Source organism: Dendrobium catenatum, unplaced genomic scaffold, assembly GCF_001605985.2.
Source record: "Dendrobium catenatum unplaced genomic scaffold, ASM160598v2 original_scaffold_112679, whole genome shotgun sequence".
NCBI classification, from domain to species: domain Eukaryota; kingdom Viridiplantae; phylum Streptophyta; class Magnoliopsida; order Asparagales; family Orchidaceae; genus Dendrobium; species Dendrobium catenatum.
In genome coordinates, this window is record NW_021431114.1 from 187,621 (window position 1) to 195,949 (window position 8,329).

The window sequence follows — 8,329 nt, forward strand, 5'->3', positions numbered from 1 at the left end:
TTATATTAAATGTTTTAATTAATATCTATCTTTGTTTTTAAGTTGCTTACATTAAAATGTTACAATAATAATTTTTGTTGGCTGTGGATTGACGGGTGGCAGATATGGTTGGGAGGGTAAGAGGGTTGATTGATTTTTATGAGCCTTTATTACTTACTATTGCTCAACATTCATATTTCTACTATATAATGCGAGAACACTTGAAGAAAAGTGTAACTCATGATTTTCAAACTGAAGTAATGCAGCTTTGACCGAAGGTAAGATTTTTTATTTCAGAAACTAAGTCTAAGGTTGCTGTTAGTTTGTGATTCTTTTGAGGATGAGGATAACTAAGTAGATTTCTAAATCGTTAGAATGAAAATACTAGGTAATCTTTATCCTCAAACAAATCACAAACTACCAGAAGTCTTAGACTTATTTCTAAAGTAAAAAAACTTTCCTTCTATCAAAGGCTGCATTACTTATGTTTGAAAATTATGTCTAAAAATCAAATGAAGGTTCTCTTGTAATCAAAGGAAGATTCTCTTCCATTCATTACTGCGATACTTATCCTCCTCCCTGTTAACATAAACCTGGCCAGGGAAGAGGATAAGTATCGCAGTAAAGATTGGAAGGCTTGGTTGTCAAAGATGATTTATATTGATATAGGAAAATTGAATTTATTTATTTTTTTAATTGATGTAGGAAAGTTGATGTTATTGAAGATGTACACTAAGTTACAGCACATCATATGTATTACGCACAGCGGACGCATAGACTACACACAATATAATATTACATATGTTTTATTAAATATTAATACAAAATCATACATTAAGTAACAACTGCTCCAACTGCTAATTTACAAATAATTTAGAAGAAGTTTTACAAAATATGCATAGAATACGCATAGAATAAGTCTCTTATATGCAGTATGTACGCCTTAAATACGCAGTACATACGCATTATGTACGTATAAAATACGCACAACATAAAACTGAACACATCCAAAAAATTTATCTGATGGCTCGACATTATATAATACTGAACACGTCCAGTAGGACCAGCACGCATACTAAACCCTAAACGCGAGCTGCTCTCTTCGCCTAGAGGTTTCTTCTACTACGAGTTGGGTTGCTGTCTCCTCCGTCCGACCCGCGGCCGCTTTTGTCCGAGGCTGTTATCTCCTCTAACCTGCATCAGATCATAAAAAAGATTAGTAAGAACTCGTTCACTTCCTATTTTTCTCAATCAGGATGGTCAGAAATAAGAATAAGGCTGCATCAAGTCATAGAAAAGATCCAGCATGGAAATATAGCACTCAGGTGGATGTAGAAGGTAGTGATAAAACATATGTCTATTTGAAATGCAATTACTGTGATAAAATTGTGAAAGGTGGTGTGACTAGGATGAAGGAACACCTTTCAGGTTCTCACAAGAATGTTGCTCTATGCTCCAAAGTTCCTGATGCTGCAAAGGGATGAGATAAAGTTATACATGAATAAATCTACCACATCAAAACATCTTGCACAGAAGCAACTTGAGGATAGAGTTGATGCTGGATCTTACTACGAGAGTGAGCGCAGCGTTAGGGATTCATCTTCGTCTATGAAGCCCATTTCATCTAGGGGTGCTAGAGGGCCTATGGATCATTATATGGTTGACACATCAGAGGATAGGCCTTCTACTACACAGAAGATTGCCCTAGAAAATGCAAAGGAGGCGCGGAGAAGAGTGTGTAAGGATATAGGCAGATTCTTCTATGAAAATGCAATTCCATTTAATGTTGCAACATCAACTGCTTATTACAACATGATTCGTTCAGTTTGAGCATTTGGGAAAGGATTCAAACCTCCAACCATGTATGATTTAAGAACATGGATTTTGAAGGAGTTGGAAAGCACTGATAAAAGCATCGAAGAAATTAAGAAGACTTGGGCTCAAACAGGAATAACAATTATGTCAGATGGGTGGTCTAATATCAAACATAGAAGTCTTATCAACATCCTCATTAATAATCCTTATGGTACTGTATTTTTAAAGTCAATTGAAGCATCTGACCAGGTCAAAGATGCTGAGTTCATATTTGGATTATTAGATAGAATTATTGATGAGGTTGGAGAACATTTGATTGTACAAATTGTGATAGATAATGCAAGTTCTTATAAGGCTGCAGGTAATAAACTTATGGAGAAGAGGAAACATTTGTACTGGACTCCATGTGCTGCACATTGCATAGATCTGATTCTTGAGAAGCTTGGGAAGCTACCTCAACATAAAAATGCACTCACTAAAGCAAAAAAAATAACGAAGTCTATTTACAACCACTCTTGGGTTCTAACTCTTATGAGAAAGTTTTTGAAGAAAAAAATTATAAGGCTAGCCGTAACAAGATTTGTCACCGCTTACTTGATCTTAGAGAGCATGCTGGATGCAAGGCAACCTTTAGAGGCTATGTTCACATCTACACAGTGGTTGAGTTGTGCTTGGACGAAGAAGGCTGAGGGAAAAGAGATTAAAAAGATTGATTTAAATGACAGATTTTGGCAAAGTGTCTTGTATGTCATTACAACCACAAGACCTTTAGTTCATGTTTTAAGAATGGTGGATGCTGAGAAGAAACCTGCAATGGGTTTCATCTACAATACCATGGATGAAGCCAAAGAGACGATTGCCTCCAACTTAGGAGGCAGTGAAGGAAGCTTTAGGGAAATTTGGAATATTATTGATGATAGGTGGGAACTACAGCTTCACCGACACTTGCATGATGCTGGCTACTACCTAAACCCTTAGTATCAATATGCAGAGAACAAGTCTACAAACCCTGAAATAAAATTGGGATTATATCATTGCATGGATCGTCTAATATGTGATGCAACTGAAAGATCAAATGCTGACTTGCAATTTGTATCTTTTAGGAACAAAGAAGTTTTTTTTTGGATTACAAGCAAAAGATACAATTGCCAAACGATCTCCAGTTGAGTGGTGAATTCAATTTGATGATGGGACTCCAGAATTACAGCGTTTTGCTATGAAAGTTTTGGGCTTGACATGCTCTTCATCTGGCTGTGAAAGAAATTGGAGTACTTACAACTAAGTACATACAAATAGGAGAAATCGCTTGTCGACATTGAAGATGAACTCACTGGTGTACATTGTGTAATAGGAGACTCAGAGATAGAAATTTGAAGAAAAAATGATTAATGAATGATAAAGATCCTTTGCTTTGCGATGATGTGGCATCTGATGATGAGTGGTTTGTAGATGATGAAGTTGAAGTGATGCCGTCTGAATTATAAAATAAAGATTTAAATGTTGATTTCTTTGATGGTCTTAAAGCATTCACATCCACCACAACTCAAGAAAAAATCAAAAAAGATATATAAATAATATAGTTTTCTTTTCTTAGACTTTTATTAATGCATTACACTATTATTCATTATGATATTGTTCAAAAATATTTAGGGAAGAGGAAGATAACTAATAATGAGGAAGAAGAAGCTGATTGGGAGATATTGTACTCTATAGGAGAGGGGGAAGAGGAGAGAGCAGTTCATCATACTGATGATTCAAATGAAGACCCCCTTAGTGATGACTGATGAGTGATGAGTGATGACTGATGATAGTGCTAATGACTGATGAGTGATGACAGTGCTGATGACTAGTGAGTTCTTATGTGATGTCTCCCTTATTTATTCTCAAAGATGTGATAAATAGCATTTTTATGTTTTTTATATTATTTACTCATTAGTATATGCAAAATTTATTATTTTATGTTTACGCAATTTTTTGATTTTGAGGCTTACGCCTCAAATCGCCTTGAGGCTTACGCCTCGCCTCACGAATGAATAACGCCTCAATACCCGAATACGCAATTTTAAACATTGAATATGATTTTGAGAAACATTAGTATCACACCATAACGTTGGCTCAATTACTCTCTCCCATAATTTTAATGTATGACACATTAACTTATTTTCTTTTTAATTTGCACATTTTGTGCATCACCTATTTTCTTTAAAATAAATATCATCACCCTTTTTATACTTTTTTTTTAAATTACAAATTACATTAATAGAAAAACTAATTACATGACATAAAAGGATCACATTCCTTCTTTACCAAAATAAGCAAAGAAGAAGGAATGTTGCTAAAAGAAAAACTATCAACAAAAAAACTACCTTCTAAAGCCAAAGTGGCACATAAATTGACTACTTTATTACATTCTCAATTCACATAGTTAAAAATAACCTTATTAAAATCATTAAGAAAGAGAAGCTCCTTTGACAAACAAATATCCATTTGCCAATTAGATTTCTTCAATGAATCTTTAATGAAGTTGATAATGTTGAGATTATCACCTTCAATTATTATTCCTTTGCTATCCATCATCCAACTTTGTATAACCTCCCTTATTGCAACAATCGCGTCCAACTCCAATTGTGCTGCATCCCAATGAATTCTTCTTTTTCCAAAAACAAGAAAAAGTCCTCCTTTATGATCTCTAAACACTCATGCTATCCCTGCAAGATTAGATTCCAAAAGCGATGCTTCCATATTTATTTTAATCCAACCTAGAGGTGGAGGGTGCCAAGAATTTTGAAACTCCCATAGGAGATTAGCACCCCAGTTATCTAGTATTGGATTATAATGATTCATGGATGTATACAATACATTTGAAGCCACCACCACAGTAGGAAGAACACTTTTACCATGTTTGAAATCAGTCCGATTTTTCCAAGCTAGAAAAATTGTTGTACAATATACCTTTCATATTGGAATGTTGCAATGAAAGTCTTCTAAGTTCTTCCAAATAATATTCCAATGATTGAAACATTGGAAAGTTAAATCCCCAATCTCTTAATTTTTGAATAATCTCAATAAAAAACTTGCAATTTACCACAATGTGAGCATAACATTCTATTTCACGGCATCCTCTCGCACATAAATCATCATAAGAAAATTTTCTACTTTTAAGAAAGAGATTTGTAGGGATAGCATGCTTACTTAAACTCCACCAAAATAATTCCACTCTTGGATTCAGTTTTAGTTTCCTAAGCCACCTTGAAAAGCCATGATCATCCTCCATAATGTTGCCTTTCGTTGCTTCCTCATAAGCCAAAGCAGAGATAGATTTCCCGGAATAACGAAACATAGGTTCCACTTGGTCCTTATGAATATCATGATTGATTTTAACTTAAAAAATCAACATTATAAGATCTTTATGAAAGTACCGTTGAAGCTCATCTATATTCCAGTTACCTTCGGTATATATGAATTGATTCAACATCATATCCTCCATTCCAACACAGTCAGCAAGAACCAGCCATGAATTAAAACATTTATCAAGAAGCCAAGAATCTTTCAACACATTAATACTTTCACTGTTACCCACTTTCCACCTAATAATGGGTTTAAGATATTTCCTGCCATTTATCAAAATCTGATAAGCAGTAGAAGCTCCTTTCTTGCTCTCCTGCTTCAATACATTATTCCCATATTTAACAATGATATTCTTGTAACACAAAGAATCAAGATTTTGAATTAATCTTCATGCCAATCTCGCTTTTAGAGGCCCAGCTTTGAGAACAACTGAGTGCAAACCCAAACCACCAGCATTTTTCGGTTTGCATAGTTCTCCCCAAGCAACATAATGCAAACCCTTCTTTCCATTGGATTTATGCCATATAAAGACCCTACTAAGTTTATCCATTTCATGCAATACCATTTTGGGAACCAAATAATATGTTGATAGAAAATTTGGCAAAGATAAGAAAGAATGCTTGATAAGAATGATCTTTCCTACCAAAGATAAATTGGTCGTGCGGAGGACGTGCGTGAGGCGACTTCGACGTGCGAAGTGCGGGATGTGCGCGATTTAGGCGGCGACGACGTGCGGGCAAGTAGATTTTTTATTTCTTTTTTTTGTTTTCTTTGTACAGGTCAACACCTTAGCCCTTTGATTCCACCATGTAGATAACCTTTTATACCTTAATGCGAAGTAAGATCAGTTTATCTACGGTAAAGCCTCCATCTGATGCTTCCTCCAGTTGTAGCTCCAAAATTGCCTTCTTTAGTTCCTCCTTCAATAAACAAAGGTTTTTTTATTTATTCCTATTCCAATAAAATAGTGCCTTCAAAGTTTTATGTAGCTTCCTATATAAAACTTCAACATCATCACCAAAATCAAGTTTTTTCCAAGACTTTAGCACAATACTCCATGATGTCGGATAAGATCTCCAAGTGTCTTCATACCTGATCATCTTGGATTGTTTTTGTTGTTTTTCACCCAACTTAAAAATAATAGGATTATGATCGGATGCCACCCTTGCAAGATGTCTAGTCCTTGCCAATGGTACCATCTGTAAAGCAATAGAGTTTAACAAGCATCTATCAAGTCTTTCCAAAATTCTATTAGCACCTTCCTTATTGTTACACCAAGTATATTTTGGTCCAATAATCCCTACATCATGAAATCATTATTAGTCATAAACAACTTCATTTCTTTTGGCCCTTGGGAAAGGATAAACCTTTTCCCACCCTTCTTATCCTCCTTGGATAAAATGCAATTGAAATCACCTCCCACAATAGAGGGAGTACTATCCACCACATTCCTTTCAATCAAATTCCACAAGCTCCTTCTCTCCTGATAAGACTTCTTCCCATACACTGTAGCAACATTCCAAACACCCATAGACGGAGTACTAAGACTCCCTAACACCACTTGAGAGGAGTGCTCAACCACCTCAAAGGACACAACAGTCCTATTCCAAACATTCAGAATTCCACCAGAAGTACCCTCAGCAGAATGATGGAAAAAATCTCAATCAACCCCAATAATACTATCAATATCACTCCTTTCAATATTTGCTACTTTAGTCTTAATCAACCCTACAAAGAACACATCATGATCCCTCACTATCTCTCTAAGATATCCCTCACTATCTCTCTAAGATAAAGAGAGGCTTCCCTCTTCCTAGCCCCTCTACAATTCCAGAACACAAAGGAAGACATTATTCACCCAAAGGGGAGTAGTCCCCGCCTGCCTTGATGCCTTTCCCATCCTTTTTCCTTTTTCTATGAGCAGCTCCAACTGGTCCCAAAGATTTTTAAGTTCTTTTGCTAGTTTGTGTTTAGACAGACCACTATTCCCGTCATTAGTATGCACCAAAGTTTCATCAGCAACTTTAGCTTCAATTTATGGATCACCGGCTGCTTCTATAAATTCCCCACTGATTTCAGATTGCTAAACAGTCACTTTACCCATTGGCTGAACAACAGCTTCTATTTATTCATTCTCCTCAATCAAAATATTAAATTTGTTGGTCAAACAAACTTCAGAATCAACACCAGAAATCACCTGTTCTGCCACAATAGCGTCTTCCTCTTCATTGACTTCGGATTGATTTGCAACAAGTTCTTCTAAAGTTTCAACATTCTCTGTTCTGGATTGCAGTTGTTCATCCTCACCGAGAGCTTTAGATTCAGACAAAACTTGGTTCACTTGCTTCAAACTTTTCTCACCTCTTGCTACACCTTTATTTCTTACATTTTTTAATCTTCTATTTTTGAACTTAACATGAATCCATGGACCATATTCATCATGTTGTTGAGAAGAACTACGTTCTTCAAAACTGACCTTTCCCACATTCAACACATTAGATGGCATCATAGAATTCTTCTTTTGAGTTGAACTTTCATCTTTAGGACACTCCGACTTATCATGAACAAGTTTACCACAATGGAAACAGAGTGATGCAATCTTATCATATTCTTCTTTTTGAAAGAATCTATCAGATAAACCATCCACCCAAACTCCCTTGGAAGCTTGTTTTCCAAATTAATCCGAACACACACACGAGCAAATTCTCTTCTCCCCCACTTAATTGAATTACCATCAAGGTACAATGGTACTCCAACAGCTGAAGCTATTCTTGAAATATTTTCTTCATCCCAGCAGAACAAAGGCAACAATGGAAAACGAATCCAAACAGGTGAAGTAAGACCTTTAAGCGAAGTAGGAGAAAATGAAGGAAACCATTTATCTACACCAACAATGTGTCCTCCAACATACCATGGTCCCCCACTCAACACTTATTCCATAGCTTCAGAATTTTTAAAAGAACAAAGGATCCAATTTATCCCAAGTGTAGTAAGATGAAAATTGCAAAACTTACTCCATTGTCTTCTAAGTTCCAAGATACAAATTGGAAAAGGAACATTGTAGCCTAGAACCTTCACAACCAGTGAGTGCTTCAAAATTTGTGAATTAGCTTGTTCTAGCTCAAAATTTAATCTTACTGCTATGCCATCATCCGACATATCATTTGGTCCACTTTTAAAAGATAAT